The sequence below is a fragment of the Haemaphysalis longicornis genome, unplaced genomic scaffold (assembly GCF_048455015.1).
Source record: "Haemaphysalis longicornis isolate Haplotype H1 unplaced genomic scaffold, Haemaphysalis longicornis Haplotype H1 scaffold_8, whole genome shotgun sequence".
Taxonomy (NCBI): domain Eukaryota; kingdom Metazoa; phylum Arthropoda; class Arachnida; order Ixodida; family Ixodidae; genus Haemaphysalis; species Haemaphysalis longicornis.
The window spans coordinates 62,241,431-62,254,741 of NW_027526445.1; positions in this window are offsets into that span (position 1 = coordinate 62,241,431).

The window sequence follows — 13,311 nt, forward strand, 5'->3', positions numbered from 1 at the left end:
TGTTTGATAAAAAATGTTCTCACATAGCCAAGGATGCCGTTTTGATTTCAATTAGCACTGCACCGTGAATTTTGTCGAAGCAATAAAAAAACAATTTTTAACTATATTGGACAGAAAGAGCGAGAACGAAAACTAAAAAATAAACACGAATTTCTGTTTGTGCTGCCTGAAAAACATGCTCGGAAAAGCATACCTAGAAAAAGATGCGCACAGTGAAACCTTGTGCACCACCAGTAAAGAAAACATGCGAAAAATCCTCACAATAAACATTTCGTACATCAATTGCGGGTCGTGCACGAGGGGGCCATATTGGAAGGGAGAGGGAAGGATAAGTGAATATAGGTCCACTGCAGAATGGAGACGTCGCGTAAATTCCTTGCATCTGATTTCTCCCGTTTCTTGCATCCATCGTGTCAACAGTCTACTTTTCAAGACTTCGCTCTTGCTCTCTATGGCCAGTCTGTTACACGGGTTACCAACCCGTTCTGATTTCACCAATATGCTTTGCGAACCCAAGTCCATTTTATTTACTCCAACTATGCGACCTTCCACTCCCGTTAGTTCTCAATACAGGAAGCTTCATTTTTGGTTCTATTCCCTCATCTGACAACCTAATTTTGGTTCACTCGTTCATTAGGGCAAGTTTCTTCCCAACACGTCGTCACAGGAACATCGCATTGGTTGGATAGTATCATGTTTATTATTACACCTAGGTCATTTTTCTGTTTAGTGCTTGGTCAGTACACACCAACACCAGACTACAATGCGTCGGATTTGTTTCTTGTGCCTGGAATAAGCCCAAACCACCAGTCCAACGTCATTATAATCATTCACCTGCTCCAACATTTCGTTACTTAGTACGAGACACCACTTTCAGCAGTTTCATTTATTGTTAGGTCTCGTTAATGCAGCCTTATGTTAGGACCTACGGCCTATTTTGTCTATTTGCGAGTATGGTATTGCAACTTTGCAATGTCGATGGTGGCTGTCAAAATGCAAGTACTGTTGGCGATTTGTGGGTTTTTTGTAGACGGTGGTCGCGAGGGAGTTTCCACGTACCTGAAGGGTTACATCCAAAAATTTGATAGTATCTTGAGATATGTCGTGAGTGAACTTGATTGATTGATGGAGGCAGTTTAATTTTTAAAATGAAGTCGAGAAGGCTCGCTTTGTCGTGGTTCCATATAATGAACACGTCATCTAGAAAACGCCTGTAGACAGTGGTTTCCTTTGTTGCTTCTCAATGAAAGGAGTCTCCAATGATGCCATAAAAATATTAGCGGAATTTGGATTGTGTTATTGTTATCGTGTTTTCGTGCTGCCTTTTCGTCCGTGTTCTTTCCCCTTCCCTCACCTTCCACCTTTATAGCCAATAGGAATGCCTCACTTATTCAAACGGTTTGAAACACCTCTCACCCGCGACCTCTCCTGCAGGGATCAGGGAAGTAACCCTCCCTCACAGAAGTTTTTGTATAAAGGGGAAATATGAGAAAGTGAAATACACCCCTGAAGAAGGAGTTTCTAACTCCGAATCTGTGGGACTGTTGGCAACAGAAACCGGAAACGTGTCAGTCGACCTCTTTCAATATATATATATATATATATATATATATATATATATATATATATATATATATATATATATATATATATATATATATATATATAAATATATATGTATGTATATGCTCCGAACGGGGCACCTTGAGTATTCATGGTCACGGTGTTGGCGACACCGCGGACCCCGAGCCCCCAACATAAACTATAGCCTACCGTGGTGATGTGTTTAAAGGTGAAGGGTAGAAACCTCAAACGGTGGCCGTCGGAGCCCAGGTCAAGCTCCGGCGGATGGGCTCCCTGTCTGTTTACCAGGCAGGGAGCTCCGGGACCTCTCAGGCTATCAGGGTAAGGTTTGAGAAGAAAGTACTCCCGTCCCCTGCTTTTTGTCTATGCTGTATGGAAAATTCAAAACCCCCCTTCAAACGTGATCGGTCCCTGAAAAGGGGCCGCACCGAAGTATCTTTCCCTCCACTTCAAAGCATGAGCTTCCCAAAGCCAGACAAATACTCTCGTTTCCTTGTTATCGAATCTCTTGACACAGCCCGCCCTCTTGCTTCACAATCAGTATTTTTGTTTACAAAATACCTTGATGGAATAATTGGGAAAACCTACAATGCCAAAAAACAACGCACAGGCGAATTGCTCGTCGAGCTAAAAAACCAGCAGCAGGCAACCACACTTCTTGGTCAGACGAAAATAGTCGATCTGGACATCAGGGTCACACACCACCGCAGCCTGAATAGCTCGCAGGGGGTGATCTCTGAGGCAGATCTTCTTAACGAGACAGATGCCGACATTCTTGAAGGTCTAAAGGATCAGGGTGTCACAGCCGTGCGCCGCATCACGACGCGTAGAGATGATAAGATAATCCCCACAAAACATATCCTGACCTTCAACTGCTCCTCACTTCCTGACAATATCAACGCAGGGTTCATCCAATGCTCCATTCGTCCTTACATTCCAAACCCGCGCCGCTGCTTTAAGTGCCAGCGATTCGGGCATGGAACCAACTCCTGACGTGGTCGTCTGACCTGCACAAAGTGCGCTCAGCATGACCATCCTTCTGATAATTGTCCATCGTCAACCCTCACCTGTGCCAACTGCCAGGGACCCCATTCCACTTACTCTCGAACGTGCCAGAAGTTTAAGCAGGAGAAGGCGATCATTAATGTGAAGGTAACTGAGAACATTACCTTCCCAGAGGCGCGAAAGAGGTTCGCCTCTTTCCCCCTGGGGAGGTACGCCGACGCAGCTCGCCGGGGGGCGGCGCGGCGTCTGGTTTCCACAGGGACTCAGTTCAGCGAGTTTGACCTGGTCCCTTCTCCGCCCCCCCCCCCCTGGGTTGCCTCTGGCAGCCCAACCCGCCACCACGCCGCTTGCTGAGGCAGCTGCGGTTGTGGTGGCAACCTCTTCCGTCGGGACCGGTGCCGCTCCCGTCCCTGCTTCCCCGTCCTCCGGTGCGTTGGAGAGTGCCATGGACACCACGGGCCCCGCACCGGCTCCCACCGCCACCACACCGCCCGTGCCACTTCTGGTGCCCCCGACACCTGCGGCGGTGGCGGGTCCGGGGGGCCCGGTTCGACGGGCACACCCACGACATCGGACGATAAGATGGACGTCGGGCCATTCTTGCCTGCGGTGTACCGCAAGGAACGCGTCCCGACGCCAAAGCCTCCCGACAAACCAAAAAAGGCGAGAGTCACAGCCCCGACAGACGACACATAAACAAACACACACACTCCAGTAGCTTTCACACTAAATAATGGGAAGAGAAAACATAATTCAATGGAACTGTAGAGGCCTTCTTAAAAATCTTGACGATGTATACGAAATACTGCATGTTAGTCAGCCAAGTGTAATGTGTGTTCAGGAAACACATTTGAATTCCAAGCACACAAATTTCTTGAATAGGTTCATGGTCTTCAGAAAGGACAGGGATGGCTGCACACACTCTTCTGGCGGTGTGGCCATAATTGCCCGGAAATCCTTAGCCTGCCACCCTGTCACTCTGAACACTATCCTTGAGGCTGTAGCAATACGCTTGATCATATTTAATAGGTTGATAACGATATGCTCCATATACATTCCTCCTGATGTTTCACTTTTAAGCTCTGACTTCGAGGCGCTGGTTGACCAGATGCCCGAACCATACATCCTGACAGGCGACCTCAATGCTCACAACATTCTTTGGGGCTCTTCTCGCACGGATGCCCGAAATCGCCTTATAGAGAAATTCCTTACATCTTCAGGAGCATGCCTTTTCAACAATAAACAGCCTACATACCATAGCATAGGACACAACACATACTCATGTCTTGACTTGGCGATTGGCTCCGCAGTTCTCTTTCCTCTCCTCGAGTGGGCTGTGGGCACTGACCCATACGGTAGTGACCACTTCCCCACCTCACTCACATACATAGGTAAAGGCCCATGAAGTCCATCTTCCAATAATAGGTTCAATGAAGCACGAGCTAACTGGAATACATTTACAGAGACATCCAAACTACACCACACATCCATAGGACACCTACACGTCGAAGAAGCTACCGAACTCCTCATGGCGCATATCCTCGACGCCGCCGAAAAATCTATTCCCCACGCCTCTGGTGCCCCGCGCAACCAGAGGAGGCCGTGGTGGAATGAGGACTGTAGGCGGGCGCGAGAGGCCCACAACAAGGCGTGGGGTATCCTGCGGCGGTACCCCACGTCGGGAAACCTTTTATTGTTCAAAAGGGCTAAGACGATGGGAAAACGTGTGCGCCGTGAGGCAAAACGAGAGAGTTGGCGCTCATTCATAACATCCATAAACTCTTACACTGACTCTCGCAAAGTCTGGACACGAATACGCAAACTAAAAGGACAACAGACACACAGCCTGCCCCTGGTTAGTACAACAGGGGACAAACTGGAAGACCAGGCTAACACACTCGCACAACACTTCCAACACGTGTCCAGTTCAGCACACTACACTAGCACTTTCATTAAACACAAACAATTGGCTGAGAAGATGTCTTTACTTGATAATGATAAGTCAACCTCCTCTTATAACTCGGAGTTTTCACTTCATGGGCTGAGTACCGCTTTGAGCACTTGTAAACCCACAGCTCCAGGCCCAGACAACATCACATATACAATGATACAGCACCTACACTCAGACACTCTTCTAACACTCCTCCACCTATATAACAAGATTTGGCTTTCGGGGCACATTCCTCGCTCTTGGAGGGAGGCCATAGTAGTGGCTTTCCTAAAAGAAGGGAAGGACTCTTCCTCTCCTTCCAGTTACCGGCCCATTGCTTTGAAAAGCTGCCTGTGCAAGCTCCTCGAGAAGATGATAAACCCTAGCCTCGTGTGCTTTCTTGAGTACAATGGTCTTCTCGAGAGCTGCCAGGCAGGCTTCCGGGCGGGGCGATGCACAAATGATCAACTGGTTTCTCTAGAGGCCTACATAAAGGATGCATTCATTCATAAGCAATACTGTATGACAGTATTTTTTGACATTGAAAAGGCATATGATACAGCATGGCGCTACGGAATTCTTAGAGACCTAAAAGCTCTTGGTATCTCGGGTAACATGCTGAACACTCTTTGTAGTTACATGTCTTCACGAACATTTCGTGTCAGGGTTGGTTCGGCACTTTTAAATGTTCACGTGCAGGAGAATAGCGTGCCTCAAGGTGGCGTATTGAGCTTCACCTTGTTTATAGCTAAGATGAACTTTCTCCGAAAGGCACTGCAGCCAACCATATCCTGCTTGATGTATGTAGATGACGTTCAAATATCTTTCAAATCATGTAACATATCCATTTGTGAACGTCAGGTCCAGCTTGGGGTAAATAAACTTTCTCGCTGGGCAGATGAAAATGGATTTAAACTTAATCCTTCTAAAAGTACCTGTGTTGTATTCTCAAAAAGGCGGGGCATCCTGCGCGATCCCGACGTAAAACTCTTTGGCGACTCGATTCCAGTAAAAAGAGAACACAAGTTTTTAGGTGTGGTGTTTGACGAGAAACTCTCATTCATACCCCACATAAAACGGCTTAAACAAAAATGCCTAAAAACAATGAATATTCTAAAAGTCTTGTCTCACCAATCGTACGGTGCAGACAAACAACTCCTGCTTCGACTTTATGCCGCGTTGGTAGGGTCACGGTTGGACTACGGAAGCGTTGTGTATGGTTCAGCCACAAAAACAGCACTTAAAATGCTCGACCCAGTGCTTCACTTAGGGCTTCGCCTGTCTTGTGGGGCGTTCCGTACCAGTCCTGTCCACAGTCTTTATGCAGAGTGCGACAAATGGTGCTGAGCGTGCCAGCGAACCTATGTTGACCTCCTATATGCCTCCAAAATCTCATCAATGAATAACCATCCCTTTAAACCGGTTTTTAATGATACGTCCACAACTAAACTCTTTTAAACAGCCCATCCATTGCTGTTCCTTTCTCGCAGAGAGTGAGGGACGAGGTGACTATTCATGACGTCTCCCTCTTAGACACATTCAAATCATCTCACACTGATCTTGTAGCACCATGACATCTTCGTCCTGTGGCATGTGACTTGTCTTTCGTACAATACAATAAGAACAGGACACCAAGAAGTGGGATTTTGAAGCATTTGATGCATCTGCAGAATAAATACAGGGCTGCAGAGTTTTTCAGCGATGCATCTAAAACGTCCACTGCGGTATCGTGCTGCGCATGGGCCCAATTTTGAAGCATGTAGAACAGTGAATGTTAATACAAGTATTTTTACGGCAGAGGCATATGGCATATTTCTGGTTGTAAGTCACATAGTTGAACATCATATTCCTACATCCGTCATTTATACAGATTTGTTGAGCGTCGTCCGTGCATTATCTTCCGGAAACTCATCAAAAAACCATGTCATTAATCTTGTCTTCAAAACGATTATGGTAGCTTATTCTTCAAACATTGGGGTGACTGTGTGTTGGGTGCCAGGCCACTCTGGCATTGGCGGTAATGAAGTGGCGGATGAAATGGCCGCCAATGCTGCACTCCGAAACACAGTCCACATGGCAACACTAGCTTACACAGACCTCAAGCCACACAATAGACAACTGCGTAAAACTTGGCAAGCAGACTGGAGCGAACAGACAGACAACAAACTACACGTAATAAAACCACACTTGGGACAATACACTACTGACTCACACAACAGGCACATTGAAGTTACCTTAGCTAGGTAACGGATAGGCCATACGCATGTAACGCACTCCCACCTGCTCACGGGATCTACAAGACCCCTGTGTAGCAGGTGTGGGGAGGGCCTATCCGTAGTCCACATACTCATACAATGCAAGGCACTTGACACAACACGACACAAACACTTCAGAGAACTATACAGCCAACATATTCCCCTACACCCATCGCTGTTTCTAGGTGACGATGCCATGGTTTCTGTGAAACGCGTTTTTAAATATTTGTCAGATGTTAAGTTTTTAAACCTCATTTCCTATCATGCTTAATCACATCTGGCCCTATACACCAGCCATCACCATTATCTTTATTTGTCTTACTGTGTACAGTTTACATATTTTATACCTACCTTTTGTGGTAATCACTTGTTTTCATTAAATAACTTCTCTGGCGCTCTTTGCCCACGTTGGCCTTGCGCCATTAAGCACCAACCATCATCATCATGTATGTATATGTATGTGTACACCGTATTTGCTCGCCTCATGAGCGGGCATTTTTTTCTTTTTTTTCCAGAACATTTGATGCAAACTTTTCGCCATAAACTTTGGATCACCGAAAAGCCAAGTAAGTTGCGGGTCAAACTTTTTATGGTAGGTCTCATGTACATAATAGAAAGAGTGAAACTAAAAACTCCGCATACCGCCGCGAGCCTCTAAAAAACAGTGTTTTCAGAATAGTGGAACGTGCCGGAACGAGTTTGCTGCTAGGTGACAACAGGGCAACCAATAAGCGGTAACCGCTGTCACAGTGCGGTGCATAAAAAATTCATGGATGCCAACGCAGCAAGCTGCGCTCATTTTTTTCTTTGTCTTGTGAGCACATTATGTGCATTTAGTGAGAGTTTCTTTCTCATGAATATTGAACGCATGATTGCCGATATCGCTAACATCGGCAAGTCGGCAGCAATACCATAGTCATGTCCGCTTTGAAAGGAAATGAAACAGAAGTAAGCACGATAATCATCAGCTGGGCTTGACACATACGACATACTGCTGCGGTAAGTTCAGGGTGTGCTCATTGCACGGAAAATGAATAAAATCGAATTTTGACGAAAAACTTTCGGTTTGCGCTCATTACGCGAGTGCGATCATTATGCGAGTAAATACGCTACTTCTTTTGGAAACAAGTATATATGTGAGATGTCAATATTACGCTGTAACAACACAACAGCGCAATACGTGCCCAATGAAAGTCATTATATAGCATTAAAGTGGTCGGCCATTAAAACTTTCGGTTATTTTGTGCACAATTAAATTTTCTGATTGTCGAGAGGGAGGGCTACGCAAAATTTCCTAATGCCAACGAACACAAGGATATCATGGTTGGTTTGGCCATCTAATCCTGATTAACCGCCCCGCAAATTTATCATTACCAATTAATCAACACAGCAATTCTACAAAGCTACATTAAATCACCCACTAACATCAATAATAAACCGCAGCCTAGCTGCTAATCCAAATTAAGCGACTTCAATCAACGCACCGGTTTATTTTAATGCTAATGAAAAGTTGGAAGATCTTTGGAAGATTTGGAAGATTTAAAGAAGATTTGGAATATCTGTCGCTTCCACGTTAAACGCAGATAAGGAGGCCTCAAAATTCTTTTTTTCAGTTGCAAACAAGGGACACATTGGCACTGCACAACAGCATATCCCTGTGACTTGAATGATTGCGAGCGTTTGTGTGTCTGCTGTTTTTATTAGATTGCGTATTCAAACTAAAATAATGGAAGATAAAGATTTATGGTTGAAGGTGTCCCTGGAAGCTTTCACGAGAACACGGTGATGCTTTCGAATTAAGAGCACAATGAAAACTTAACACAATATTGTTACGTGGCAGCCAGACAAAGATGTGACGACCCATAAGTGACGGTAAAGGGATGAACCTAGACCACGATGTCTCTGTACAAGCGTTCATGGCTTAGGTAGTGAGGCGGCGTGAATGTTGCTTGTGTGTCGAGAGACCTAGCTGCTGTTCCCCGTGTGGGAATGGCCCATGGAATATGCCACGGGGTAAATGTGGACCACCGAAGACGACGGTTAAGAAGCACTTGTGCCGGTGCTTTAGTAGCCATATTGACCACAACTTCGGCACTCGCGCTTGCGTGACCTTGACAACTAGCCACGTGGCCTATCAAGCGAAATAAACGTGTCTGGAGCCGACTTACGTCGCTATTTGGCAGGATACACCAATATAAAACATTAGGTACATAGGCGCCACGAAGAATAAGCCATGATATGGTTTCTCGAAATATACGTTTAAACTCAATTCCGTCTTAATACAAAGGGCAATAGGGAGGTTGGCAAACTTTAACGCAAACTGATAGTGTGCATCTACGGACAACTTTACATTGTCTTCATGGCGTACAAAGAAGTGACCCTTATCCGTTTTGAGACTACAGACTATGCAAAATATTTTTGGTGCTTTCTGGCGGGTGGCGTGAATAACTTCAGACGCACGGTTTGTTATAAAAATGAAAAACAAGAAAGTAAATATTTGATACCCGGGAACCGATTGGGAACTATTGCTTTGATTTGTTTCGGTTTAGGTTCAGTTCCAAATGGCATACAAATGCCGAGTAAGGTTCGGTACCGGTTCCGGGTGAAAACTCATGTTCGCTATCGGTTTTCGGTTCGGTTCAGGTTCCGATTTGACACCCTGGTTACAACCATCTCCCAGCCCGTGGAATTAATTGCAATGGCTTGTTCGCTGTGAAGCTGACTGCCACACAAAAAGTGCAAACGGGCGATAGAAATTCTGCACATTTGTCGTGGCACACGACAAAACCTGCATTACATATGAGACACCGGACCTTGGACACCTGCTACATACACTAGCTCACGAAAAGATAGACAACGTTACCACCCGAATGTTCAGCATTCACCTGCATTTCGCGTTCCCTATACCTAAGTACGGAGTGTTTTCACGATACCGATACAGGTTGTTCCGAATGCTCACACGTGCTTGAAAACCACTTGAGTTGTCATATATAGCAGGTAATTCTTTCTTTTTTCTGAGCCAAAGCCGAGCAGTTGTATTGATTTCACATAGCTGATGATTGCAACACAAACCTTTTTGTGTTATGCGCACCGTGTTACTCATAGTTCCATACGAAATAACCAACTCATCTCGTAGGCCAACAACTTCTCTTGATGTGCCGGTAGGCAAAAATCATGCATGATAACACATGCAAATATCTTTGTTTACAAGGGCACTTGGTAAATGGCAGAGTGAAATTCTCACTGAAAACATTTGCCCCACTGAAGATTGAATGCGTATATTATGGAAGAATATCCAGTAAGACCAAATATTGTTGAATTAGGTCGGTTGTAAATGAAATCAGAACGAGAGCACTGCTGAAACATATAATGGCGTCACACCTTCAAGTATTGCGGAAAGGGAGTGGTAGAATCTAATCTCCCTGCTGGCATTTTAGTTCCGGATTGAGATTTTATAAGCTCTAAAACACAAATACAAATGGCTGTGTCACTACTAAAATATACAATTTGGTTCGCACCTACAGATATCAATGCAGGTAAAAACTACAATTTCATCATGGATAAAGCGGTTATTGCCCCATGCGCTGTATACAATCACATACACCCATTTTTATTCAACCACTTTATTGTTATCGTGCTGAATTGCTAAGAGCTTGCTCAATAAACAAGCCTGGTGACAAATCATCCCGTGCCTATATAAACACCACTTCTTTGGGATTTAGCCGCATCCTGCCTGTCTGCAAACACTCATGCTACGGTATCACGAATAGAAATGTGATACTGTACTTTCGAGCGTTGCGCAGATTACCTAGAATTGTGTTGCCTTCTGCCCAATCCGAAAACCACAGCGGCCTAAAATGTGTTTTCGTCTTCTATTTTCGCAGTTGTCGCTTAAAAGAACCTGACGGTTTTCTTTGTTCGAAAGATTGCACGATACAGAAACTGACGCTTAGCTCCGACTGTTTGCGCTGCACATAGGGCCCACTACGCAATAAATTATTTCACGCCGCTAAAGTCTTTTGTAGAGCAGTATCAAAAAAATACTTTACATCACATCTTGAGCTTGTGGATGAGAGTTTAAGTATTTTATTGTGATAGAAAGTTACGTACGCACAACAGCTGCTGCGGGCTAGCATGGAACGTGAAGGGCACGCAAACGAACATTAGGGAGAGCGAGCCCGAGTGAAGCAGACGACAAATGCGAAAATCGCTAGTGCGATGTCACGGAGACGTGCTGTGCGGCACCAACATGTCACACTGCAGAAAAACTCGCTCCATTATGCGTACACCTCGCGACACCACCGCGCAAGCTTGCAAAAATCTAGAGCAGCAGGTGCTGCCAGACATATCCTCCACACAGCCTTGTGTGAAGTCAGCCATTACAGTTCCGCAACTACTTTGGTGCGGAAGAGAAGTGCACCCTTCCGCACAGCTAAATCAGTTTGGATTTTCAGAGGAGTACCATGACGGAAAAAATAAGACAAAAAATGTATCTCCCCTTTGATCACGACCATGCTTGAACGCTGGAGGAAGGCGAGGAAGTACTATCGCGAGTAAATCACCAAAGAGCACACTTGCAGTGCAGTAAACAGTACAGTTCCAGAAAATAACTTTGATATATAATAAAAAGGTGCCACGGGCCTCCACTCACTTTTTGGTTAGTTCATTTCGGGTTAGACTTGATTTGGGAATGGTTAGCGTTTGTTTTTACTTGACGGTGAAGGGTGATTGATTTTGTGTAGGCTTGCCAATAAGTCGATAAGGTAGATTATGCAAGCGTAAGAAATGCATCCACCTAGTCACAATAACCTGTTAACCTACTTTATATTAAACAAAAGAAATCAGATTGATTGATTGATTGATTGATTGATTGATTGATTGATTGATTGATTGATTGATTGATTGATTGATTGATTGATTGATTGATTGATTGATTGATTGATTGATTGATTGATTGATTGATTGATTGATTGTAGCGTTTAACACGCCGACGCAATGCAGGCGATGAGGCGCGCCGTAGTGGAGGGCTCCGGATTAATTTTGACCACCTGGGGATCTTACAGGGGGGGGTTACAGTGCACGGGGCTGTGCACGCACTAATGGGTGAGCGGTCGGTTTATCTGTGTGGGACACCGTTTTGTCCGATGTTGTGTAGCCACTGGTGACCTCTGCCGACGCTCTGAGAATCCTACAACATCACCGAAATTTCGCGTAATCATTGGGCGCCCACGAAACAATTGTTCTCTCGGTGGTGTCAATCTGGTTGGTTTTTTCATGGAGTCAACAGCATTTAAAATAAGGATGCAGTTGCCGCTGATATTGCGACGTTGTGAGCAATTATCAGCCCAATTCACGCCGGCTGCGAATCTGACGTGGTCGACTTCCTTCTGCGCGACGTCCACTTCCACCATGGTACCCTTTGCTACCTCCAGCCTGATCGGGGCCGCTCATTGTTGTTGTGAGGAGCTCTTCCGGTTCGCGGAACACAGTACACGACACAACCCGTTACCACGCACACAGAAATTGTCACCTGAACTATCTACGTATCCAATGACACGCCACTGGGACATAGGGTAAGATTGAGCCAGGTTCACTCACAATTCCCCTCCTAGAAACCACATGATTGTCCCCTTTGCATTTTGTGTACGACCTAGCGATACATTCACCAATTGAAACCTTTCTAGATGATTTTAACAGCTTCCCTGAGCATGCAGTAGCAGCCATCACTCGTGCCAAACACGTGTCAAGTTCCATGCCATAGTATGTGCTCATGGCAAGTATGCCAGAAGCTGCGTTGTGACACCCTGCACTGAGACCTCCTGTTTTTTCTGGGTTCCATTTTACAGCTCTGGTCTCCGCCACCGCATGGGTTCACTAAAGAGATGATTGTCTATTGTAGAACTTGCCGCGTGATTTGTAAGGGGACAGATGTCGCACACAAAAGATCTCCTGTCCTTCCTGCAAAAACGTACTATCATTCTCTGAAAAAAGCGTTATGGTTGCCCGACTCATCCATATCACGGAGTCCTCCCCGTATCCTATAATTACCAGGTAGAGGGCACTTTTAGGCGTTGGTGTTATGCGACATTGTCTCTTCTGAAGAGGAAAGATTACACACTGGCACATAACTCACGCGTAGCACTAGAACAAGTGATGGGAACCCGGTAATTGAAGATAAAATTTCGCGCGCTCTTGATCTGAGTTACTGCTAGAGGCTCATGTAGAAAAAAGAACTCATTTCATGGCCTCCCCGCAGCTGTCAGGGTTGCAAACCACTTCGAAAACACGTATTCACTTCACTTCTTCAATACGGTAACATGATTGTAATTCATGGGGCAAATGGCTTCACGGGTTCACGAGGACTTCACGGCGTGGCGATTCCCAAGAAATCCATCTCTAGAGTTATTACTTCCGGCTAAGCGGGAAGACACCGGTCTCTTATTTCGCATGCATTCTTCATGGCTTTCTGAAGGAATAAAATGAGGCATTTCTTTTTGCCTCTAGTCGCACATAAGATGTTGAACTCTAATATTTTCA